We start from the raw sequence: 27,478 nt of genomic DNA on the forward strand, positions 1-27,478 counted from the left end.
TTTCAAACATTATTTTCTAAAGTTTGATTGATGGTGTTCACAGGTAATCCGAAAGGGTGCCCAGATAAAGAATATGATGTGATGCCATAACAATGGTATGCAGTGCTGACCAAAAAAAAAAAAAAAATAGTAAAATACCTGCCTACTATTGCAAATCTGCTGGTCCTAACCTACTGTACCTAAGATAATATACCTCTGATAGCTTGCCTACATACCATACCAGTTTACATACTTGAGATATTATATCTACCTACTTAACATATCTACTATACATACCATGCCTAACCTATATAACTGAAGAATGCATATATGAATGTATTACAATTCTCATATGTTTACAGTTGCATATACATATCACACAAGATCAATCTCAGTCAACAGCTTTTTAAAGAAAACTATCAACTATCACCTATAACATAACTCAAATTCCAAGCATGTCGGCATTGCCAATGCTTGTTACTCTCCCTGACTGCATGGGTAGATCTCCACCCCACATCTGTGCCTTGTTGTAGACCTTCTAAGTGTAGTAAAATGTACTGCAACTGTAGAACTGCACCTTCGAAACATGCTTAGGTATCATGGGTGCAGTCAGAATTTAAGACTTGATTTTAATATACAAATTTCAGTTCCATTTAAATGGCAGATGAGCCATCGTGGACCAGAGACAAGCACCTGGCCAGTGTCTCTGCCAGCACAAGATTATAATAATCCACAAAGGGGCTAAGCATTCAGCTGCCTACTTGAAGTGCAAGAGCCAGCCCTATTATATTTGATGTATTTTCTTGCACGGTTTAGATAGAGCAGGCAGCCTGTGATTATAGTTTCAGAATCTGTTTAATGCTATGGAATCAAGCTGTTCTGCAAGAGAAGGAAATCTCATTAGTTGTTCAGAGTGTGACCAACATAATCTCCAGACAACACCCCCGCCCCACCCTTGGAGACTGTAGATGCGCTTTAATTCTTCTCCATGCCTCTGATAAGTATAGGTTGGTGTTAACTTATGTTATCTTATAGCGAAGGACTCTATCCTAAAAGCTGAAAGCATCCTATTATATGTGCATGATTAGACATATCTTTGTTAATTTTAATTTCCATGCTTTCGATCCCTGAAAGAGTCCTTATAATAATACTAGCCTGATTTTTTTATTTATTTATCCTTTAAAACCTCCGTTTTGAAATTTTGGAGTGTTGCAAATAACAAGTGTTAATATCACTCAATTAATGGTATGCAATGTATATGTATTTCAATGTACAGTTCCGTTGAGAGTATCAAAATGTATCTATGCTCCGATTACATATATGGAGTAGGCAGCAAGCTGGACACTATGAGACAATTTGGCTTGCATCAGGCTTCATGTCTGTATGTAGGAACAGGTGTGTGTGCATGCTTGCACATGTATGCACTCATTTTGACAATGATTGATTCATCTATTAGTTGATCACCCACCTCCTTAATTTAAGTGTGTATAGTCATATTGTTGTGTTTCCCCTAAGCTATTGGGGTCACACCTTGTAGATTACTAAAGCCGTTAACTGTGACCTTTTCTTCGATCAAGACAACTGTTAGGTGCCTAACAGTGGCGGCTGCTCCCGGGCAGTGGTAGTGGGGTGTGGGGGGAGGTTAAAATAAAAAATCTCTTACCTGCCAGCTGGCTGGCCTCCGCCTCTCCTCAGTCCTCTCCGTCCTCTTCCTTCTGTGTGTACAGGAAGCAGGAAACACCCAGGCTCCCCTAAGCCAATCACGACACTGCTGTCCATCAATTGTGTGTCTTTTGTCACCATGACAGCAGCATCATGATTGGTCTGAGCGTTGTAGTTCGGTGCTCGAACAGGGACTAGGAGCCTGGGCATGTTCTCCACCCAGGCAGTATAATACAGCTGGAGGAGAATATGCGAATGCGCATGACTGGCCAAACTGCCATGCGCACTTCAAAGTGTGCTCACCACTCATCTCCCCTGCTCTGCCAGGCCCGACCCAGCCTTGCAAAACTGCCTCAGCATGGAAAAAGTAAATGATAATAACATAGAGTTATTTTCATTTTATTTTTCCTGTTTTTGCAGCGCTGAAAAGCAGTGGGGCGACTCTTCTCCGCCTAGGTGGAGGAGCCGCCCCTAGTGCCTAAGCTGATAATTGTGACCTTTTATTTGAAAAGGACAACTGGCAGGTATCTCCCACTCCTCTCCTACAGTTATGCTCTGGCAGGTGGGAGTCTTAGGAGTCAGACAAATCTTTCATATGCAATTGGTATATACAAATCTATGCATGTACCCCAAAATCAGTACACACAACCGCACGCATAATATTTGGTATTTCACACTCCATGATTATTATATACTCTAATCATCTACATTTCACGTTTGTTAGAATGACCGTAAGCATTATAAATAAGTCAGCAATAATTATCCATATTCGGCCAAAGAAAGCCCCAACCATATTTCATCACACGTCTATTATGTCTACAACCTACCTAAGCTGTAACCAGCTGTCTAACAGAATGGTTGTACAAGTTCTATATAATAGGCCAAGTCATGTACACCTTCCTTATTACACCTTCAAGCCAGAAGTCATTACTCCATAATTCAGCATTGTCTCCAGCAATTGGCCCATGCTCCAATCTTGCACCTTCACCCAGTATTGTATATAGATTTCCTTGTGTGAGAGGTTGGATTGTGCTCTTCTCCTCTATTACAAAGGTTATTTGAACAATACTATTGCTCAGAATATATGGGGAAGCTTGCTGCTCCTTTTCTTCCGACAAGATGGAACACATATGATCATCTTCACTTCTAGCAATATTTAAGTTTTTGCGCTTATGAATAGTTTATGCACCACAGATTGGAAATTGTAGTGTGAATCAAGAAAAGCATGGCAATACCAGCACACATTAACAGTTGCACAAGTGACAAGTTATCCTGCTTTCTATGCCCTGTACTTGTATCATGCACTGCATTCATTTCAAATACACAAGCAATAATAATGTTAGCATACAAGCTCGCTTGCATTGTAGGTAATATGAAAAAAAACATAGAAACCTTGCTAGTGAATTGAGCAAGGATTGTATGAAAGACATTTGACCAACAATGATTGAAAATCTTGAAAGAAATGTCGGTTAGATAAATGTTGAAGAAAATATTGAGCACTTTACTCATCAAAGCATTTAAAAGTTTGTTTACTCAAAAGTGGGACGGGTTCAGATGAGGAAATGCAAAAATAAAAAGATTTAACTACCAAATTGTGCAAGGGGCTGAGTAAATGTACAATGGGAACACATAAAATAAAGTTTGAGGAAAGTAAGAGGAGCACTATGGCCCAAAAGTATACAGAGGGGAAAAAAGGAGAAATGTAAGGAAGGGTAAGGGTGGGTACAGGTTGAAAGATGCAGGTATGGGAACACCTGTGAAAAACTAAAGTATCCTCCCACCACACACACTTTGGCCAGATTCACAAAATATCTGCAGTGCCTTACTCTTGTAGCGCTCCTCAAATCTTTGAATATGTATGGAGTACTACAAGAATAAATCCCACTCATACATTGTTGAATCTGGCCCTTTCTGCAGGGTCATCCCCAAACTTTTTGCCTTCCTCCTGCCATTTTTGCTAAATTCGTTTTTGTTGGCCTTCAGACTCTATGCACTTTTCCACTGCTAAAGTGTTTGTGCTCTCTCCTTAAAACATGTTAGAATTGTCGTATAACCAATTGGCACTTTGAATTTACGTATAAGTCCCTAGTAAAGTGTACTACATGTGCCCAGTGCCTCTAAATTAAATGCTACTAGTAGGCCTGCAGCACAGATTTTGCCACCCACTTAAGTAGCCTGTTAATTATGTCTCAGGCCTGCTGTTGCAGATCCTGTGTGTGCAGTTTTAATTTGCCATGTCAATCTGCCAAAATTAACCTTTTCCCAGGCCCAACCCTTCTTTTTTAATACATATAAGGGTAGGTCTTGGAAAGCCCAGAGGGCAGATTGCATTTTGGATCAAATGTTGGACATGTACTTTTAAGTTTTACCTGTCCTGGTAGTGAAAAACACTTCAATTTGTTTTTACTACTGCAAGGCCTATCGCTCCCATAGAATAACATTGGGGTTGCCTTATTACATTTTATAAGCGTAATTTCCGAATGGGAAGAGATGACGGGTTCATCTTTGGTGTCTCTGGAATCCTAATTTTAAATCCTAACTTAAATTACAATTCAGAAAATGCTGCTTTAGATAGTTACCATTTTCTTGCCTTAGCCATTTGGTGTCTGCAGCCTGTCTCTGGTCACATGACTGAGTGTAGTTGGCAGTTGAGCTTTGTGTATTCCCCCTGGACAGCCACACACAATGGGAGTTTAGGTGTGACTGGATGGGATATCACTGGCAGAATGGGAGGGAGAAGCTGAATAGGCTGTGTCCTGTCTCCACAAAAAGGGCTGCATACCCACTGTGGTTAGTCTGGAGCCAGGGCAGGCAAGGGAGGGTTTAGGAAAGTAGGATCTGCTTCTTATGGTTACCCCCAGTTTTTGCTTGATGTTGCACTGTTTTTTTATTAGTCTGACTGGGATCCTACTAATCAGGACCCCGGTCTATCTGCTTTCTCCTTTAAATTGTCATGCATGTACTTTGGTACGCTCCAGATTGGATACTGGGGTACCCTTATAAGTCCCTAGTATATGGTACCCATGTACCCAGGGCATAGGTACCCCAGAGGCCTCCCATGGGCTGAAGCAACAGCCGGATTCCATCATGGCTGCTCGGAGCTGATGCTCCGTGGTAACCTAACGCTCAGCAACCAAGCCCACTGCTTCATCGCACCAAATCCAGCAGAAAAAAACAAACTCCCGTTTTTTGGAAAATTAGGAACTTCTGCAACTGTGGTCGCCGTTCCCCCAAATTGCTTAGTTGCCGTGTTATCGGCTTAAACTGGCTGCCTTCATTGCTCCTGAGGTAATACGGGCGCCCGGGAACCCCAGGTTGCTGCCGCCTCGCAAAGCAATTTAATCGGCACCGCGGCATAGAGGGGCACTTCCAAACAGACCCATTTGCCGTCTGAGACGACGCTGTGCTGGTGATGGAAATACTGATGTGCTACTGCCTCCCACAACCGCTACTGCCATCTTGGGACTACCGGAGACGATCATGGTGACTCCCTCCTCATTGGCCAGCCTGACGGTCTGGAGCACCGGAGATCACTGTGTCCACGTTACACCTAACAACACAACAGACGGGAGAGCATAGGAGGGCCGGGCTCTTTGGCAACCACTCCAGGAGGACCTGCGGGCCGCCATCTTGGGACTTGATCCCTCTCTTCTTCAGTCAGAATCCCAGTTGCACTGAGTCTAATACTAAAACAGCTTCTAACAGCCCCAAACAGTGGCCTTGACTTATCCACAGGAAAAGGCAGTCTAATTGATACCTTGGTTCTCTCATTCATTGTGCGTTGGTTTGACTTGCTGCAGTCCTCTGACCTGCCTGACTTGCCTGACCCTGACGCTGGTACCTAAAATGACGGATGCCACCGCGGTGATGAACGCTGCCTCGGTGTCCGATCCTGATCTACTGGCATTTATCTTACTACCTAAAAGAAACAAGTAAGCCCTACCCTTGCTTCCACCCAAGCCTAAGCACTCATCTCACCTCTCAAATCCCGGTCTGTCTCTGATGCCTGACCTTAAGATGGCAGATATACCTGCAGTCGAAACGTGGTCAACATAAACACCCTAAGGAGCGCACGTTCCCAGTCAGTATGACGGCTGGGGCCAATCTCGATTACCTCTGTGGGGGGCCCCTGAGGCTCTGTGGCTCTCCCAAACTGAGCTCTTGGGGCATTACAACTGATACTCCCTTACTAAGACTCTCTTTTCTGGGGGCATTTCGAGGCTGAAGTGTCCATTGTAGGGACGGGCCCGGACAACACCTGACTTCATACTGCCTGCTGTCTTCTTCCGGTTCTTTGGCGGCTGCCTTTCCTGGACATCGGGTTGCCTGTGGATTGCGCCTTGATAACACCGGGAAGAAAAAACCTTCACTCCGGGGTTTATATCTGACTGCGGTTCCCAACACTCCAACTCCCCCATTTTGTATTGGACATTTACAGACTAACCCTGATCATCATCCTGACAGTGGAGTCCGAGCACTATGGGCGGTGCCCGGTGGAGCAGCCCAGACAGCTATAGAGGAGATCGGCCATGGTTCACCCCTCTACCGTCACGTACCCACCCAAACATTGGACACAGTTTCTCCTTGTCTCCCTGCTTTGTCTCCTTCCTCCCCTCCCTCCGACAAATTTTGTTACATTGTTTTTTATCCTATGTTTGACTATGCTTTGTAACTGATGTACCGTGAATCTTGTCACTCACTGATCCTCTTGTAAAGCGCTCTGATACCTCCGGGTCTAGCCAGCGCTATATAAAACTGAAATAAATAAATAAATAAAAATTATGCCACCCATGAGAGGCCATGTAAAATGGAACTACAGGTCTGCTACTGCAACCTGTGTAAGCTGGTGCTTGCACCACTTACTTTAGAGATAGGTTCACTATATCTATAGGTCACTACACTTAAAACTTATAAGTCACCCCTATAGCAGGCCTTATCAATCCTGAAGGCAGGGTGATGGGTTTTAAGTGAGAGGGTGCCCCTGCATGAGCAGAGCCTCTGTGCAGCCTTCGGAGACCATTCTCCCGGGTTGTCTGTGACTCAGCCAGACATATAGGTGGAGGTGCATTATAACCTCACTGTAAATGCTATCTGGAAAACGGCTGCATAGAAACATATTGTGTTTGATATCAAACACCTTGGAATCATACCTCCACACTGGTAACCGGTGTGGGAGGTATGATTCCACCCTTCTGAAGCGAGCTTCGTCAGATCACTGCTCTATCAGGTGCCAGCCCTCTCACCCCGGACAGCACAAAATGAATGCTGCGGAACAGAGTAAAATTTCTTCCCTCCTGCTGCTGAGCCAAGCTCGAGCAGAGGAAGGCAGCTCAATAGGCATCCTGTCACAGGGAGGCGTGACCAACTCCCAGACAGGATTTAGTATATTGGGGCTGGGTGGGTGCACTCTGAAAGTGCCTGAAAGTCTGCACCTGGGGCACATTTGGTGTCCCTGTGCATAGTCCAGCTCAAACTAGTTCTGGGAGCCATTAGCTCCTGCTCTGGCACGAAACTGGACAAAGGACATGGGAGTAACCTCCCATCTGTTCTGCCCCTCCCATAGGAGGGTCGACTGAATCTGTCCAACCCTCTCCTGTGGGTACAAAAGGACTTACCTGACTGTAGCTCTTTAGATTTTACGTGGACAAGATTCTATAAGAAGAAACCACTGACCTTCGACCGTCTGGACACCCTGGACTTCGACTGGGCCCGACTTCGTCTCCTCTCTGTCCAAAGCTTTGTATGTGCCCTTTCTCCATACAGGCTCTGTGCAGGACCTGTGGTGCACTAAGGACAACTAAAGAATCTCCCTTGGGGTACAGAAGTCCCTCCCCTGCAATTGCTTGCACCTCAATGCAACTGACCGGTCTGCTGCTCCTGAGCTCCTGCGGACTCTGAAGATTTCAGCAACACAGTAGGTGGGTTACGAAGGTCCCTGAGGTTGATCTGCCCTCTCAGCCAGTTTGAGGCCAGTATCCCTCATGGGGACTGCAAAACCCAAAGCCCTGTGCACCGCGTCCATTTGCAGTTGCATATGCTTGTTGGTGATTCCCGAGCCTTTGCATTGGACTCCGTGTAGTCCTGACCCTGAGCAGTATTTGCACCAAAGAACTTCGGCCTCCTTGCACCGAGTGCCCCATGGGATGGTACTTTGCAATCTTCTTCGAGGTCCCCTCGCGACTCCTGGTCATTCGGCCTGTGGGTCCTCCTGAGGGTCATCTTGATTTCTGTTGGGCATTCCTGGTTGCTCCAGACGTGCCCTGACTCCCCATTGCTTGGTGAGTCCCCTGGACCTTGCTGGTCCACACCGTAACCTGCTTGACTTTCCTGCGTGGGTTGCTTTTGTCAAGGCTCGTTGGTGCTCCTGCCGGACACCGACCGCTCAGCGCTACACATCCTTTGTGGGACAGCTCGCATCTGGCTCCTGGTCATTGTCGACATCTCCTGGTCCCTGCGGCTTCAGAGTCAAGCATCCCTTCTCCGCACCTGAAGCACCCGACATCGGTGGGCATTCGTCTACCGAGCCCCTGGCCACTCTGAAGTGGCCCAGACTCTGTCCCTTCTGCTTTTAGGTTCCTCCCTTCCAGAATCCGGGCTTGGATTCCACCGGACCCTTTTCACCTTCACGGCAGTGGTACTTCTTCGCAGCCCTCCATTGAGAACGACGGCGGTTTCGACACCACTTCAGACCTATGCACCTGGCACCTCTTGGATAGTTAACTCTGGTACTAAGGTATTCACGGGTGGGGTGGATCTCCAACCTCTTAAGTTCCAAAGGGTTTGCTCGAAGCCCTCCTAGAAGGGTCCTTAAACTGTAAAATTGCAACCGCAACTTCCCCATAGAATTGTACGGAGCCCGCGTTGTGTTAACACATTGCACCCGTCCTCCGTGGGGTCCCTATCTACTCACCCTGGGTGGTTCCTTGGGGTCCCAGCAATTCTATGTGCTCCAGACCTTTTCTTGACCCCGTCGTGATTGCTATACCACTATTTTAGTATATGGTTTGGTCTCCCCTGGAGCCCACTGTGTATTGTGCTACTTACAACTGTTCTATTGATCTCGTATTGTGTGCTTTGTGTTCTATCCCCACGTAGAGAAAAGTAGAGAGTGTTATATTAATAAATACATATTTTTATGTAACTACTGTGTGGTTCTCCTTTCATTTGATTAATTCAGGAGGTGATATTCTGGTACAATAAGCTGCTTTACATTCCTTCGAGATTAAGCCTGAAGGCTGCTCTCCACTGCTACCACTAGGATAGCTTTCTAAAGGTTATCTTTGAGCTCATACATCATAAGGGTCATTTGGACTCATGCAAGGTGCCCACTTTAATTAGTGGACAGCATATACCAGGCAAACTTCTCACAGAGGGCATTTGTGCACTTCAAAGGCATGCCTCTAGAAGCTTCTCACCACTTCAAAAGCACAACTGTGTATAATAGAAGGACCTCAGACACCACCACTTCAGTACACTTCTGGACCTATGGATACTTTGTCAGGAAGGACTGCTGTGCTGCTACAAGGACTGTCACTCTCCTGGACTGCTACTTTGAAGGAGATGCTACCTTGCTGTGCTGACCTGCTGCCCTCCTGACTGGGGAGGAGGAACTGGACCTGCAACCCATCTTGAACCCAGGACCCCGGAGTGACTCAAAGGGCTAGTCTGCTGGCCTCTTGATCTGAGCCTCAGTGCCATAACAGGTTCCCTAACATCTTCTGGACCCATCTTCAGTGAGTTCCTGAAACCCAAGAGGTGCCCCTCCGGTCCTGGACCCTTGGAGTGGCTCAGCGGACTCTGAATTCAAACTTTTGGGCTCATCGTGAATGGGCCCATTTGCACTTGAGCCGTGCCACTCGCACGGAAAGTCAGAGCGAGCCTGCGCCAGCCTGTCTCTTCACACAGCAGCATTGATCGCTCAAAGGGATCCTGGCTTGCCCCTCGCGTCACGCCGATCATCGCCTGCGACACCCCCTTTGCTCCTCACGACCCCCATCAACACGAACAGGACTCTTGGCACAAACCTTGAGAAGGTAAAACTTCAGCGAGACTAATCTGGGACTGTATCTGACCTATACACCATCATGGTTGGCTTGAACTTCGGACTTTGACCCGGTCAGCGCGACCAGATAACCATAGTTGGGGCTTTATTCTTTTAGGTGCCATATAGCAATTTATTCTTTAAAAAAATCATAACTCTGCTACTACCAATTGGATTTTTGTCATTTTGGTATTTTCTTTTATTACATTTTGCTCTATTTTTCTAACCCTGTGTGGGATCTTTTTTGTACGGTGTTTTCACTGTTTTACTGTTTAAAGTGTTGCACAAATACTTTACACATTGCCTCTAAGTTAATCCTTGCTGCTCTGTGGAAGCTACCAGGGGGTTGAGTACTGGTTAATTTGGGGTTTGTTTGTGCCTTACACTGACTAGAATTGTGGTTGCTGTTTGACCAGGGCTTATACCACAGTCAACTGGCACCACCACTTCAGTACACTTCTGGACCTATGGATACTTTGTCAGGAAGGACTGCTGTGCTGCTACAAGGACTGTCACTCTCCTGGACTGCTACTTTGAAGGAGATGCTACCTTGCTGTGCTGACCTGCTGCCCTCCTGACTGGGGAGGAGGAACTGGACCTGCAACCCATCTTGAACCCAGGACCCCGGAGTGACTCAAAGGGCTAGTCTGCTGGCCTCTTGATCTGAGCCTCAGTGCCATAACAGGTTCCCTAACATCTTCTGGACCCATCTTCAGTGAGTTCCTGAAACCCAAGAGGTGCCCCTCCGGTCCTGGACCCTTGGAGTGGCTCAGCGGACTCTGAATTCAAACTTTTGGGCTCATCGTGAATGGGCCCATTTGCACTTGAGCCGTGCCACTCGCACGGAAAGTCAGAGCGAGCCTGCGCCAGCCTGTCTCTTCACACAGCAGCATTGATCGCTCAAAGGGATCCTGGCTTGCCCCTCGCGTCACGCCGATCATCGCCTGCGACACCCCCTTTGCTCCTCACGACCCCCATCAACACGAACAGGACTCTTGGCACAAACCTTGAGAAGGTAAAACTTCAGCGAGACTAATCTGGGACTGTATCTGACCTATACACCATCATGGTTGGCTTGAACTTCGGACTTTGACCCGGTCAGCGCGACCAGATAACCATAGTTGGGGCTTTATTCTTTTAGGTGCCATATAGCAATTTATTCTTTAAAAAAATCATAACTCTGCTACTACCAATTGGATTTTTGTCATTTTGGTATTTTCTTTTATTACATTTTGCTCTATTTTTCTAACCCTGTGTGGGATCTTTTTTGTACGGTGTTTTCACTGTTTTACTGTTTAAAGTGTTGCACAAATACTTTACACATTGCCTCTAAGTTAATCCTTGCTGCTCTGTGGAAGCTACCAGGGGGTTGAGTACTGGTTAATTTGGGGTTTGTTTGTGCCTTACACTGACTAGAATTGTGGTTGCTGTTTGACCAGGGCTTATACCACAGTCAACTGGTAAAGCCTCACTCATACATGAATAAGCACGGAGTACTACAAGAGTAAATCCCACTCATATGAATATGCACGCAGTACGACAAGAGTAAATCACACTCGTACATGAATAAGCACAGACTACTACAAGAGTGAGTCACAAAAAGTGCCCAAAGTGTTTTCAAAATTCTGGAATACGCTATTACTACACTGATGTTTTGAGGTTTTGAAATTGTTTTCAGGTTTTTTACATAAATACCACTGATTAGTTTTAGCAGCACCTTAATTTTTGTGAAATTTCACTTAAAGGATTAGGAACATTATGTAAGAAATGTGTGCATTATACTTGAATTGCAACATTTTTTTTTTTTTTTTTTTCCAGTGTAAGAATTTTATTGCACTTTTTAACACATATACAACATGTCGAGAATCATTTATACTGCACTCGCCTACATCCGCCGCGGGCCGGCTACATGCAATTACAGTTTTTGTGCTACAATGCTAGTTGTACACAGCCCATCAGCCGACATCCAGCGGACCGGCGGCGTGTTATCCGACAGTATGCAGTTGTGTGTCAGTGCTCCGCTCGCTGTCTGGTGCATCGGTAGTCTTACATTTTAACAGTTTTTAGTGTATTGTACGCGCATTTTTGTTTTTAACTGAAACTTATCTTAACATTACATTCCCCAACTGATAGGTCTCCCCCTGCAACCTCCCCTCTGCGTCACGGCATCCTCCCTCCCAAGCGTCGGCACTGCACAACTGATCACCCTGTGTTATCATTTGCAGTCTTTCAGCTTACACAATTTCCGTTTCTGTGTCTGACGCGCCATGCTCAAGCAAATAGGCTCGTAAGTACCCCCAACAGTCTTTGGGCCTAGAGCCGACCGGCAACTCCTCTTCGTATGTGACGAGCGTATCTTGACAATACACCATGTCTTCAAGCCAGCGTTTAACTTCTGGCGCTCTTTTACTATGCCAGTGAAGCGACACCCTTCTTTTAGCCAGCAGTAGCGCCACAGCACAGAATCTACGCCTCAAAGCTCTCAGATGTGGAGTAATACCCAGCAGACAGACCTTCGCCTCGCACTGCACGCCAACCCCCAGCATTTCGCTCAAAACCTTTATGACCTGTTCCCAATATCCCGCCACTTTACGACAGTGCCATGCTAGATGCATGAAATCCGCATCCTCCTGACCACACCTACAACATTTTGAATCGTCCCGTAAGCCATGTTTGTAAAGCCTCTGAGGTGTGTGGTACACTTGATGCAAATACTTGTAATGTATAATTTTCAAGTTCCCGTTGGGAGTCAGCATACCCGTGAGCATGCAAGCAGAATCCCACTCTACATCCGTCAGGGGTTCTGCTAGTCCAGCGCTCCATCTGTCCTTGGCCTTGTGTGTGTTGTTCCCTACCGCCCCTTGTATACTCGCATATAGTTTGGAGACCAGGTGAGATGCTTTGGGTGTAGTCAGGAGTAGTTGTAGAGGTTCCAGGGTAGGTGGTTCTTCCGGATGTGTCGGGTAGTGTTCCCGTAGTGCTCTCTGCAGCCTATAGAAGTTAAAACTGAACAGCGGAGTTGGATTGCTGATGTATTGTAACTTATCAAGTGTCTGGAATTCGCCATTTGTGTACAGGTCCCCCAATGTGTCTATTCCGGCCCGCCGGAACAGATCCATGCCAACCCTTTCTTGTGTTACCGAGAGGGCTGGGTGATGCGCTAGCGGGAGTGTGGGTGCATATAGCGGCAGGCAGCCTGCTTCCCTGCCCAGTAGTCTCCATGCCTCTGCGGTCGTGTTAACTGTGTTAATATCACGGTCGTGTAGCCTGGTGCGCTTATGCGTGAGCATACTGGCCAAAGGGGCCGGGTCGGCGTCACCTGCCTCCACCGCCACGTGTGTCAGGAAGGGCACTTCGTGGTACCAGAAGTGCGCGTACTGCGCCTGAGCGCATAGGTAATATAGGTAGAAGTCTGGAACTTTGAACCCCCCCCTCGCGTATGGCAGTGTCATTGTGCGTAATTCCATCCTCGCCTGTTTGCCTGCCCATAGCAAACTAAGGACTAGCGCCTTGATATTGCGGAAGACGGCAGCGGGTGGTTTTATAGGGATATTGTTAAACAAATATAGGAATTTCGGTAGAAGTACCATTTTCACAATCGCTGCCCTGTCCGCCAAAGACAGCGGAAGTCTGTTCCATTTTTTAATTTTGTCTTCCAGGGCTGCAATCGCCCGCCCGTAGTTCGTCCTGATTACCAATTCGGGGTCTCTGTGGAACCATATGCCCAGATATTTGGTGGGTTCCTCATGCCACTCTAAGGGATAATCTAATGTGGTCGGTCGTGTGCTGTCTGTTAGCGCCAATACAAGGGACTTATCCCAGTTTATCTGTAAACCTGCCTGGCGACCGAACTTTATATACTCTCTCAGAAGCGGATTCAGGTGCTGTTCAGGGTGTTTAACATATAACACCATGTCATCCGCGTAGAGTGAGATATGTATGGGTCGGGAGGGCATTTGAATCGCAGAGTGATGGTAATGTTGCCGGATTTTGCAGGCTAGGGGCTCCAGCACTAAAGCGAAAAGCATCGGCGAGAGTGGGCACCCTTGCCGAGTGCCTCTGCAGATTTGTATGGGGTCTGAGATGTATCTGTTTACTCTGATGCGTGCTGTCAAGTTTGTGTACAGCATAGCTATCCATCTCTGAAATATCCACGGGAAGCCCATGCGGACCAGCACTGCGTGGATAAAGGGCCAACCAATAGTGTCGAACGCTTTAGCAGCGTCTAGTAGCACTGCCACAGCTTTCGTTTCCGGATCCAAATAGTGTGCTAATGCGAACAGTGTGCGAGTGTTGTGTGTAGTGGCCCTGTCCGGAATAAAACCCGACTGGTCAGGCCTGATCAACAGCGGCATAAGCGGTTTAAGTCTGTCTGCCAGCAGACTAGCTATAATTTTTGTGTCTACATTTAACCATGATAGGGGACGGTATGAGTCACATTTATCTATTTCTTTGCCCGGTTTCAGCAATGCAATGAGCAAGGCTTCCCTCATTGATGCCGGCAGTGTTTGGGCCTCATGTGCCGCCCCGTACAAGTTCACTAAATGCGGGGCGAGTAGGTCAGCGTATGCCTTATAGAATTCCGCTACAAAGCCATCCGGCCCTGGCGCTTTGTTGTTAGGTAAGCGCCTAATGGTGTCTGTGACTTCTTCTACAGTTACAGGGCGTTCTAAGTACTTCCTATGTCCATCAGCCAGCCACGCCATCTCTATGTCCTCCATGTATTTCAATAACTCAGCCTGTGACGGTGAGGGGTGTGCCTTGCATAGTGCGCCATATGTGTTCATGAATTCCTGCAGTATACCCTTGGTGTCTGAGATCACCTCCCCGGTGTCAGTAGTTATGGACGTGATATTTTGTGGTGTTTTGCCTGCGCATATCTTTGAGGCCAGTTCCCTGCCAGGCCTACCTCCTTCCCCATATCTTCTCGCAGTAGCTCGCTTAGACACATATTGCAGCTCTTCAGTTGCAAGTTTAGCATGCTCCGTCAGTAGTACTTGGATTTCCCCCAAGATTTTGGTGTCTCCCGTCTGGGTGTATGACTGTTCCAGTGTGTGAATGGCCTGTTCGCGTGTGCGCAGTTGCCGTCTTAGAACTCTGAGGATGCCTGAGGTTGTACTGAGGCAGACTCCCCTGATTGTAGCCTTAAAGGCCTCCCATAACAAACCCGGGTCTTCCGTTGTTGGGCCGTTAAGGTCAAAGTAGTCTCCTATTGCCTCCTGTATGGTATTAACGTATACAGGGTCTCTTAGCGCCGCTGCGTTAAAACGCCAGGCGAAAGGCGGTGGGTCGTAGTGTGGGACCTCCACCTCCAAAAGCACCGGGTTGTGGTCCGATAGTGTTCGGGGAAAGTGAACAACATCTAATACCCATGAGAGTACGTCTTGTGTGCCCAGCCAGTAATCTATCCTTGACCAACTGTTATTCGCCGCGTTTATGTGTGTCGCTGTCGTTACCCCCGAGTTACGCGCCCTCCACAGATCTACCATGCGTAGGTCTTCCATTGCGTCCCGTAACATTGTCCTGGCGTTCCCATGCTGTTCCGCAGTGTGTGCTGCTCTATCTAGCGCGTCTTGTAACGTGACATTGAAATCCCCTCCCCAAATTACGTGAGGCGCCTGCATGTTCGTGATGGTGTCCCATACCTTTCTAAAAAATCCCGGATCATCCACATTAGGGCCATATGTGTTTACTAATAGGATCTGTTGCCTTCGAATCTTGCCAGCTATTGCCACGCTCCGCCCAGCCGTGTCTCTGTGAACGTCGGTAATGTCAAAGCCCGTACCCTTCCTAATCAATATGCTCACTCCCCTGGAGTAAGATGAGTAGTTAGAGTGAGTGACCGATTCAGCCCATTTAATCCCCAGTGTGGAAGTGCCGTCTCGACCCAAATGTGTTTCCTGCAAGAAAACAATGTTGATTCGCAGCCTATCAAAGTAAGCAAACAGTTGCCTAATTTTCTTAGGGTTGCCCAGCCCTCTCACGTTCCAAGTGAGTAATTTCAGCGAGTCCCTACGTGACATGCGTTTGTATAGGGTGATGGATGATCCCCGTTAGATGTTCAGTCAGGGTTCCATATCGTGAGTGCACTGTTGTATACCCTGTGGTAGGTGAATGTGACAGCGGCATACATTGAGTGCAATCATTATATATGTGATAGTACCTTGCCAAGGAGTTCGCCATGCTTCTTAGACACAGAGGTTGTATTCGGTTAGAGTCCAATTCCCCCACCCTCCCCCCACCCACTTTAGCACCCGAACTTTGCCAAAGCCATCCCAAAAGTAACTGTAACTTCAACTGTAGTGTAATTAGATTCGAAGTGGGGCGCACCCTCCGGGGGCGTCGCCAGGTTCACACATCGCCATCCACGTAGTGGATGTGGGCAGAAGTTCGAAGCATGAATATTGATTAACTTGCATGTTACCTTCCATCCCCTCCCCCACCCCATACAAGTTTGCAATCACGACCACCGGCCCGGCCGTCTATGCATAAGTGCGCCACGTCCCAATTGTCCAGCATCCCGTTGCACACCTGCAAGTTCGCTTTACCGCTGTCTCTCCCAGCCGGATTGCATCTCCCTTTTATCGGTGGGTCGCCACCTCCCAAGAGGCTAGTGCCACCCAGTGTCTCGCGCCGTTGCGCCAGCACTCCACTTGTGCATGTGCATTGTGTTCCCCATCTTAAACGTAAGTCTATGGCCACCAATCTCCTCATTCCCAGTGCGTTTACTGTACTCACTGCGATAGGGGACACCTCCGGTGCAACCGATCAACTGTTCCAGGCAGGGAGTGTGGCATCAGTTCTTACTCCCGCACTCAGTGGGAGAGCCGGGTCGCCCGACATCTCACTGGACGCCCACTGCCACATCAATCGCAGTCCGCCCTGTGGCGCTCGACAGTCTGTATATACCCACAACTGGGTGTAGAGTAGGTCTTACATTCGTCGTCGCGCGTGGTCCAGTGTGTCCAGGAGTCATTCAACGTCGCTGGTTCGATCGGTCCTTTCCTGCGACTCCCTTCTCTTTCCCAGCTTCTTGACGTATTCCTGCGCCGCCTGCACTGTTGGGAGTATCACCGGCTTACCCGCTGACATGATCTTCAGTTTTGCTGGGTATAGCATTGCATACTCTAGCCCCAAGTCTCGTAATTTTTTCTTCACGGGGGTAAATTCCTTGCGGGCCATCTGTACCGCCATAGTGTGGTCTGGGTAAAATTCCAGGTTATTTCCTTGATGCGTGATTTTGCCCATTTCCCTGGCCATCCTGAGTGCTGTGTCCCTGTCTCTGTAATTCAACATCCTCGCTATTATCATGCGTGGGGCAGCTCCCGGTTTAGGCGTTGGTGCCAGTGACCTATGGGCCCGCTCAACAAGGAAGACAGGTGAGAATTTATCGGCCCCGAAGAGTTCTTTTAGTAGTGTCTCCACATAGGTCTCCATCTTCCCAGTGTTTGTGGACTCCGGAAGGCCAGAAATGCGTATGTTGTTTCTCCTGGATCTAGCTTCCTGGTCCTCCACCTTCGCTCGTAGGGTCTCAAGCGCTTTATCGTGACCACTGTACATTTTCAACGCAGCCATGGAGTCGTCTTCCGCTTTTGAGATCCTGTGCTCCGCTTCCGTCAGCCGTCCATCATGCTTCTCAAGCTTTGCCACCATGGTGTCGACCCTCAGCATCACGTTATCCAGTTTGTTGTTCATTTCTTGTAGGCTCTGCTGGATCGCCTTCAGGACAGCCTCCATTCCCGAGCCTTCAGACGCTTCCCGATCCCCCTCAGCGTCTGGGGTGGTCGCGCTATTTTTGCCTTGTTCGCGGGTCTCGAACTGCAGCTTGGACTGGTGTTTGTCCGTTTTACCCATGGCAGCCGCCAGTGTCTTGGTGCTGTGGGTCTATGGGTCAGCGTGGTACTTGGCTATCTTCACGACTGCGGCGCGGCGGGCAGGTGTACGGGGCAGCGAGTCCACACATCAGCCATCCATCGGCTGTCGGCAGGTGCGTCACCACTCCCAGCCTCGCCAACTTCGGCCTCTGCTGCCAATGCGCCCCGTCTCCTGCGACGTAAGGAGGTGCTTCGTCCAGTGGTGTAACGTTCCAGTCCGAGGCCGGTGCGGTAGTGTCCAGCTATGTGGCGCTATGGGGTACCGCTCCAGTAGGGACAGGCCACACACCCCTCACCAGCCAGCATCGCCCTTCCAGCAACGTTGTTTTCGCGCCTGTCCCTCCCTCGCTGTTGAAGCCGCCATATAACCGCGTTGGTGTGCGTATTCCCGGGTATTGCCCACGTCATACCCCGCCATCGGCCATCCGTCGTGTGTCTTTCGAGTCCGATATAGCGGTGATCATCTGGCTCCCTTCCTCACGGTATCTCGGGTCTGCAAGCCAGCCCCTCCGCCATTTTGTGGTCGCCAGCATGCACGCTATGTGCCCGTGCTTTTCTCGCGTCCCAGGGCTCACCTCCAGATTTCACCAGCGCCCCGTTGGCGGCGCTCCGCTTTGTACACCACGGCAGGTCCGGGCAGCCGCGGGCCGGTCGTTGGTCGTTCAGAGGCGGCGGCAGTCCCGGGCAGCGGGCGCGGCCATCTTGTATCGGCTCTCCGGTCCCCGTCCACTTTTTTGCTGAAAATGCCCTGCCACGTCGCCGTTTCAGCCCCGCAACTGCATTTCCTTAGGCACCGAGGCGTCCGACATCCATACTCGCCGTTTTCGCCGTTGTTGGGGTGGTTTAAGGGGGCGAAAGGCCGCTAATTGTCTTCCGCCCGGCGGAGCTGCCTTTCTCAGCCAGCCATTCCGCAGTGCGCCCTCTAGCGCCCCTGAATTGCAACATTTTTTTACATTTATTTGAAAGTGAAGGTAGCGGTCATGGATTGTTTCGTGCAGGCAGTAAATAATCTCTGCAGTGTAGTGGTTCCCATCTGTAATTTTCATATACCTGTGATATATATGTTTATTCTGGGAAACAATTTGCATAGTGTAGAAACCCTCAGTAGGGTGATGGTTCTATGTACTTCTGCAGTCAAGTCAAAAATCTTTATTTCCAAAAAATAAATTCCTACAGAGATATTGCACATTACCCAATTTATTGACATATACAATTACAAATATCATAAGATATGTAATACATAACACTTATTAAATCAATTCCCCCAGTGCATATCATTGGTCTATGCTCAGTACAAAGCAGTATATAATGTAAAATGTCTTCTCTCTAAAACTCAATAGAAGGTCAGCAGCCCTTTATCAAACACGTATTAAAACATTTAAAAAATGATAGATTGACCAGCTGCATGCAGCTCATTCTGCCGACTAAAACATTCTAAAGTACAGTATGTAAGGCCAAATGATTGTAAACCCAAGGGTCCCATGCAGTCAACCTCCACCGCAATGCCAGACTTCCTATCTCAAGACTAGTGTCCTAATCAGAGAATCTACTCAAAATGATCAACGTCAGACTCCCTGCTAGGAACATGCCACTACCGACCTGAGGGGAGTACTAACCTCATTCTAAAACACTAAGTGGTAGAGAGTCTAGCATAAGATGTTATGATTTTGCGCAGGTATTGACCAATGGCAGTGCTTACATCCTGAAACCTGGGGCCGCATATCTACTTTACACCCAATTCTCTCGCCCGTATTGCATATTTCTTTTAAAGCAGGTCAGAGAATCTTCTTCTTTTCCTTGAGGAAGAATACACAGTTCATGAATAGGTGGCTCATTAGGTACTTTCTACCCCACTTACCATGGTTCTTGTCTATTTTAAATTTTAGCCCTGGCATCCGCCATCCTGGGTCGATTCCAGTCCTCAGCCGTAGGATTTCATTTAGCAGAAACTTATCTGGGATTTTATATAGGTACAGGAAAAGGTCCATACTCTCCTCGGAAAGAGGAAGGGAATAACTGAGCTCTTGTTCTTGAGATAATGAAGGTCCTCCCCTCTGGCTAGTTTCAACAGCACATCTACCGAGGGTACACTTCATTTGACTCATTTGTATTGCTTCGCCTGCCTCAAAGCGCATGTCAGGGACTACCGTGTGCTTCAACATTGCTGTCACAAGGTTCCTCCTACTGGGGAAGATTGACATTACCTCAGATAAAATTAGCACTGATAGCTTATCACCGGATACTTCATATTTAATCAAAAAATTCAAGTGCAAGGCTCTTGCATCCACCAGAGTACTCAAGGTTACAGTTCTCAACTCCATCCTTACAGCTTGGGTCATCGCATTTTTAGGTACATCAAGTAGTAACTTCAATGAGCTGCCTTCAAAGCCTTCCCATGAGACTCGTCTATCCATTGCCAGCAACTCCACTCCATATAGAGCCTGTGGAATAAGTTTGCCCTGTATGACTTTACATAATGGCTTTTAGGTATAGCTGCTGTGTCTACGATCAAACCTTTTCAAGCCATCCACTTATGTTGATAATACAAGTCTTCGGTAGATCATGTGTTTATCCCAACACAGATCATCTGAAAAGATCACAACCAGATACTTATACTCTCTGACCTACTCCAGCTGCGCATTCCCTAAAAACCAAGTGAATTGCCTTTTTCTTTTTGTGAAAAACAATGTTTTTGTCTTGTCAACATTGATTGTTAGTTTATTTTCAAGACAGTAAGAGTTAAGTGCATTCAATTTTCGCTGAAGATCTATCGCCACCAGGTCATCTGCATGCATAAGGCAGTTGATATGCCCGTCCCCAATATTTGGTGAAGAACTGAGTGGCACTTAAAATCTGGGGCAGGTCCGCAATAAACAGACTAAACAGCAGGGGGGGCTAAAATACACCCCTGATGTATTCTCTACCCGGATTTTCCTCGACAGGCTACCTAACCTGTCCAGGTGGACCTGAACCCAATTATCGCTCTGAAGCTTCATCAGAAGACCTAACAGGACCCCAGATTTATTCCACTGGAGGAGTTTTCGCCAAAGCGTAACTCTGTCCACCCTGTCGAATGCCGCTTAGAAGTCAGCGAAGCAGCAGCAAAGGTCACCTGCCAGCTTGCTTGACTTCCTTGCGACTCCCCACAGGTCTTAAACCTCCTTGCTCCACGGGCATCAGTCCAGTGTCTAAAGCCCGGGCAACTAGATGCTTCAACAGTGTTTGAGTGAAACGTTGGATGGAATATCTAGCAGTGAGGAGAAGCAATAGTTAGCGGACTGGTCCATTTTGCATTTTTCATGAATGGATTTCACTATGGCTCCCTTCAATGAATCTGGGAGGGTGCCTGCATATGTTACCTATTTTAAAAACCCACCCAGAATTAGGCCCCACTTCCTAGAGTTCTTCTTAAAGATAACGGATGGCAGACGACTGGGCGCCTGCCCTAGAGGCTTTCATATTACAGGTTATCTCGGACAGCGTTGCTGCCATCAGGGTGTTTGCAATCACCTGTACATCAGCTTGGGGACTGGCTGGAGTCGCGAGCATATTCTCAGAATCTCCACTACTATACAGAGAGTAAATAAAGGTATGCCTGTCTTCCTCACTTATCTGTGCCTCGAGGGAAGATGGTGATGAGAGGGTTACAGAATTCACCAGTCGCCAGACGTTCTTACTGTTCTTATCCACAGTAGCAGCTAGCATTAGTTCCCAATTTGACTTATAAAACTCCTTCTTTTTGCGGCCTCACTAGGCTGGCCTGTGGACTCCTACAGTCTGACTGAGCACGCTGTCACACACTGCCAGTAAGTGGCACATTTATTTATGAATACTGCGTACACAGTTACTTTATATTTTTTTAATTAAAAAGTGCCACATGATGGTGAAGTTTGAGTAAACCTATTTGTGCCCGCTATTTCCTGAACCAACACTTTATTTATTTTTCAGCTGCCACAGTGAAAAGGACAGTGTAGCTGCCAGTGGAACCAATAATCCAGGTGAGTGACACTTCATTTGTCTTATTAGGCTCCCTTTCACCCTTCGCCTTCCGCCCGCGCGCACACGGTTGAAAGAATCCGCAGGATCAATACACTGGACATCAGATATTACATGTTGCTGACAGGAGTCTTCAGACAATCAGGAAACAGTAGGCGCTGAGCTATTGCAGCCAGAAGCTGCTCTGTCTTGTGATCACTCAAGTGGGTCAGTGTCTCATAAGAGGGGGCTTTTAAGGAACGGGTCCAGTTTGGTAATAGTGTCAATCTGATTTGTAGAGGGTCTCTTCAAGCATGGATTGAGGGAGAGTGCTATGCTAACGCTGTTCTTGCAGATAATACTTAAATAACATTGAACTGTGCCAAAAAAAACATTAAAAGTAATTCATTAATTGCAAGCATTGATTTATTTATTGGGTGTGTGCCACTTAGCTGAATTAATAATTGCAGGAAAATTACAACAGTTGTTAAGATGTGAGTGTGAAGTTGAATAAGAGTAGAGAAAACATACAAATAAAAACAAATCTAAGAGTAGAATGTTGTTCCATAGGGAAGGTAATCTAGTACTTTCTAAGGTGTATTCAGAGACTAATTGTACAACTCCAGAAGTCACTCCATATTTGATGATAGGTTTGAACATCATGAAGTAACTTCTCAAAGTCCTTTCAGGGAGAGATAGTTGTAGCATTTTTGCAATCCAGGATTTAATTTTTGAGAATGAAACCACATGCACTCTCATACAGACACACACACACTCACGTGCCAACATAAACACACTTCTAAAGTCCTGCTAGGATAACTCTAACAACTAGACTCATTTCAGAAACCTCTATGGCATGGGCATGGCGAGAGTGTCCGCAGCCCTCAGTGAGGCCCTGTGCCAATACTGCCTCTGGCAACTGCACTGCAGAATAGAAACATTGTGATTCTTTTAGCCTCGTGCTATGTATTTTAGACCATTTTTACAAGAAAAAATCGTGCATTTTCTTGGCAACAACTTTACTGCAGGCTAGCATGCCAGGTTCTCAATGGTCCAGTGCCTTTCTACACTTTCTATTATGACTTTGTGCTCTTCCTCTCTTTAACACTTGTCACACGACTATGGCCAAAGTCCATCATCTGTGGCATCATAATGGCCGTTCATAATCACATGGATGACTGCACAGAATGTGCCTCAAATTTCAGAGGACCTACTACTTGATCATGCACTATTCCTAGTTTCTGTACATGCCCGGCAAAAGCCTCCAGAACCGTCAGTGGCAACCACTGCCAATACTATCCGTGACATCCACATTTCCTTGAGTCATTTTTACAATTAATTGAGCTTTGGATTTTAGCCTTGTGTTTTGGTTTTCTACAAAATAACTGCACACAGTAGCATTTCAGGCCTTCCATGGTATATCTGCCAAATGATCATGCTGACCTGAACTGGTGTACAACCTGCAAACAGCATTAGTTTGCTGCAAGGTCAGATAGAAGTAGAAGCACCAGATGGTTCTCATCTCAATTAACAAAAGTCAAATTAAAATCTCGTCCGGCTGAAAGATGTTGGACGAAAAGAGCTCCCTTGATTAAAAAGCAGCTTTTCATGCAAACCCCTTACAGTACAAAGCACAAATCTAGCTGGCCAAAAAATCTCAAGTCTCTGATCACATGAGTAAGTTCCCCAAAATTTCCTAAATGTTCAGGATTCTCTAAATGTTAAATACTTGTGCATCCGTTCTACCTAATGTACAAACGACTATTCAAATTTCTAAAAATGTCAAAGATTAGATGAGACATTGAAGATCATTTCACTCCTTGTCCCATTGTGTGTAGACAAGTTGTTCTCTCCAACAGGGAGTATCTGCACAAATTGTTTCTAGCTAGTTTCAGAGTGGGATCTTTTCCTAGTCCTTTCTAAGAATCACCCTTGCTCATTTCATGGTCCATGTCCTCTAGAGCTTTAAAATGGTTAGCCTTTCATCAAATGAAATTCCTGACCAATCTGTTGTTCTTTAAGGCCAGCTCAGCTGTCTAGAAAACTGCATTGTGAAGCTGCTCCTCCAGAAACCCACTTCCAATCTTGAAGACGTAAACTAATTTGGCCCTAAGTCATGCAAGAGCGGACATGCATTCCAGACACCTCCAAATCTTGAGATTCAAAATGAATTTGCGGTATGCAAATGTGGAAGTAGAATGGTACCCCAATATTCAGGATACCACAAAATTCAGATCACCCCTAATTTTACCTCAGACTGTTCTGCTCCATGGTGATCTTACACGAAAAGGCACCCTACCCGACATCAGTTTTAGCAGAGTAATAATTGCAATTCACCAGGACCACTCAATAACTGAGTTAGATCAGAGAAACTGAAAGGGTTTTATCACAAAAATTTCAAAATCAGGCAGTTCAGAATAAATGCCATGAGGACTTATATACAAAGTTTTAAAGTCAAGAATCAGAAAAATTCCAAGTCCTAAATGAACGGACAAATCAAGAAAGAATTGGGCAGCATCCTTAGTAGAAAAAGAGTAATCTGGGTCACCCCCGAAACCAAGGGGTTGTTCTACACAATTCTTGCATAAAAAATTAGAAAAAGACAATCGCATTGTGGCATTATCACAAATAACCAGTTTTAGACAAATCAGAGGGTTAAATGTCCCTGTTAAGCTCATAAGTACTAACCCACTCTAAGAAACCATTGAGAATCTTCTGTGTTATTGCTATCCGAAGATGTCCATAATAATATGCCGTATTTAGACAATCAACCTTCACACCAATGAATTAGACTGGACCCAGCAACAGAACTGCAGCAGAAGGGCCATGAAATTGTTACAGTTAGCAACAGTTCATTCAGAACACAAGAGTACAGCACAGTAAAAATCCATGACATTAGTTTGTCTCCGCTTCTGCAGAACTTGTGGGGAGAGAAGATGCTCAGGAGAACGCGATGGGAGGTGGACAAGAACAGGGGTGAACGTCAAAGTAGCATCAGTGCAGCATAGATATTATCCAGTATGATGGTGATTTTGTGAAAATGTGGCACAATTAAATTACATCAATCACACTTCTTTTTATCATACTAAACTTGTTTCAATTGCAATCATGCTAATTCAGCATTTGCGTATTGGACCCATCATAAAATTCATGAATCGTTATTATTATTTTCCACAAAATATATAAATCCAAGAAAAATGCTATCACACAAACAATGCAAACTCTGAGGGATTTTGAAACGGGCCGTGTTGCAATGGGATCTACTACGGTTGTGTTGCGTACATTATTCCTGATGTTTTTAAAGTGATGATCCCCTTTCAAAGTTGCACACACAGTTGCAGGTCTAGTCTTGCAGTCAGCCAATGCAAGCATCATAACAGGAGGTGCAAACAACTGCACGCAGCAGCGATGGAAGAGAAGTGTTCTTATGTTCCAGAACTTTGAGAATGTACCTAAAGCATCCACCACTTACCAAGCAATGGTCTCTCAAATACAACAGAAAGATTATTCCACTGAACATTACCATGGCGATACACTGTAGTCACCGAAAGATTTTAAGTAATAGCAACAAACATTTGTAAAGATACATATTTACATGTATTTGTACTTTGTAAATATGCATGAATGGATCTTATTTTGTGCTGACCTAGTTCTAAAGCAGCTGGTGCAGTGAAGCACTGATGAAAGATGGTACTACATCTTTGAGGTTCAGGTCGAGTTTTCACTCTTCAAGCTGTGCCCAGTGCTGGAAAGAAGGCTCTGTTACCTCTGGTGGGTAAGGTATCACACGAAGACGTGGTCCTTAAGCTCCTCCCAGAAGTGGGTGAGTGGTGGTGCTAGCCATCTTCATCTGGATGCTGTTCCAGATCATTGATGGTGCAACAGGAACTCATATATTATTTTATTCAAATTTAAGAAATTTTTATCGACTCAGTCCATGGGGTTCATACGAAACTAGCAAATGAAGCGATTTGGGCTACGTTGAGCTGGATAATAATGAATATCATGAACATAATAGGAAAAGGTCACAACAGATGATCTGATCAAGGCATTCAGGGGACTGAAGCAGGAAGAATGCGTTAAAAATCAGAGAAAAGCTGCAGGTGTGATATGTGCACCATGTAATACTGATGAGGTCTAAGATACATGTGATAAGCTAAATATTGACTGCTTTCCAGAAACAAATATACATAGCGTGGCCTGGGGGGGGAGAATTCCTGCAAATTCCTTATCTGGGAGAGATTATAGGCATACTGTTGTTGCGGGTTGCCTACATATTCCTCAGCATTAGCCTTTTTAACACCATAGTGATCCGCTGCACACCTTAGGTCTTTCAACACCGCAAGCTGCGCTAACTGTGCTCTGTATGCTCAGCCGCGGTCTGTATTCAGTGGAGGGGCGGTGAGCAAGTTGGAGTTTGCATGTGCATTGCCTGTGCTGCTGGTGTTCTCTGCACACTTGATGCACAAAGCCTTTCTCCCCTGACTGAATGTATCTCGTGCCTCCAAACTCAGGAGTGAGCGCCTCCTACTCCCAAAAGGAGCTTTGTGAGGTGGCCATGGTATGGATCTTGACTAGCTCCAGGCTCCGAGGAAAGATTGCTCTGCAGCTGCCGGTGTGGCACCTGCAATGAAACTCATCAAATCCTTATTATTATAGAAAAGCCAAGAAGACCATTGGCTTTATCAATGGTTGTTTACAGGCAGTTTGCTGTTGCTGGCGGAGGTACATTGGACATCGGTACCAATCATGGAAAGGTGTCTCTGGTAATAGCACATAAATAACACGCAGCCCCATTTCCAGTACCGCTGGGAAGAATGAACGGGCTTCACTCCTGGCCTCTGTGACTACAGCACAGCGGCCCGACAGGACCGAGTCCTCGCGCCGGCCCTCTTAATGGGCAGCGCAGTCACAGGGCAGGGTACAGCACAGCAGGGCAGGGTACAGCACAGCAGAGAGGGATCAATACGGATACATGATGCTGCCTCGCCTCGCGTTCACCTTGAGGCGCGGAAAGGAACTTCGGAGGAGGCCGGGGACTATATGCTGCAGGTCTCTCCCCCCTCCCCCCTTGAAAAGCAGGCGGGCTTTACAATGACCACAGGTCGTGCGTCATTTATACGAGATACTAAAGCAGCAGTTATGAAAAATCTGCTTTACTAGTGAGCTGGTCTGCCGTGCTTGTCAGGACAAGCTGGCTCCTGTAATTAATTGCCACCATTTAATGCATCGTAGTATTTTCATTAACAAAAAGCCACTTTCTTTTGCAAATGTACATAGATGGAGAGTGCCTCGTCTAAAACAGTTTGCAAGGCCTGGCTTTTCAATAAACCAGCCTACCATGGGCCCAGCTGCTCAGCCCTTGGCTACCCTCACAGGTGAAATGCACATAACCTAACAAGGAAATATCTGCAAACTGTCACCGTTGTGAACACCTTAGCACAACAAGCAGCTGTCAGAATGTCTGTGCAAATAATTGCAAAATTAATTTTTTTAGCTCCCACAAGGCCAACTTCATCCTTTCAGACATAAAAATGTATGCAATCGTACAATGATGATTGCAGAGCATACATTCTCAAATAAGCTTTGGCAAAGCCAGTAGGTCTTTCGCTTTTTTGTTGTTTTAGTGCAAGCACATGTCGCAAAGGACTATTTAACATTTTGTCATGTAATGCTATGCTGTAACCGATGTTTATAATGTGCACATTTTGGTAATGTTGTCTTATCCTTGAGGTAGCTCTGAATTTGCAAGCTTTCCTTTATTTTTTCAATACTTACACATAATCAATCATGGCAGCGATAGGCACTATAGCTAACCATCTTGGTATCAATAAGTGTATTACCAAACTTGTTGTGGAAGGCCAAAGTGCCAATACTCTTCACCAACTCTTTCCTTCAGAATTGTTGTCGTGGCCTCCTATGCCCATAACAGAGTCATTACAGGGAA

General features: G+C 46.4%; 1 protein-coding gene across 3 annotated transcripts in view; it reads left to right on the forward strand.

Moving 5' to 3' along the window:
• The window catches only part of PAG1 (phosphoprotein membrane anchor with glycosphingolipid microdomains 1), a 602,401-nt gene that overhangs the window by 379,895 nt on the left and 195,028 nt on the right, over nucleotides 1-27,478 (forward strand). For all 3 annotated transcript variants that reach the window (XM_085605365.1, XM_085605366.1, XM_085605367.1), the window contains one exon: nucleotides 21,505-21,554. The gene's annotated coding sequence lies outside the window, so the exon portion shown is untranslated. The remainder of the gene's footprint in view (nucleotides 1-21,504; nucleotides 21,555-27,478) is intronic.

The sequence above is a fragment of the Triturus cristatus genome, chromosome 5_1 (assembly GCF_964204655.1).
Source record: "Triturus cristatus chromosome 5_1, aTriCri1.1, whole genome shotgun sequence".
NCBI lineage: Eukaryota > Metazoa > Chordata > Amphibia > Caudata > Salamandridae > Triturus > Triturus cristatus.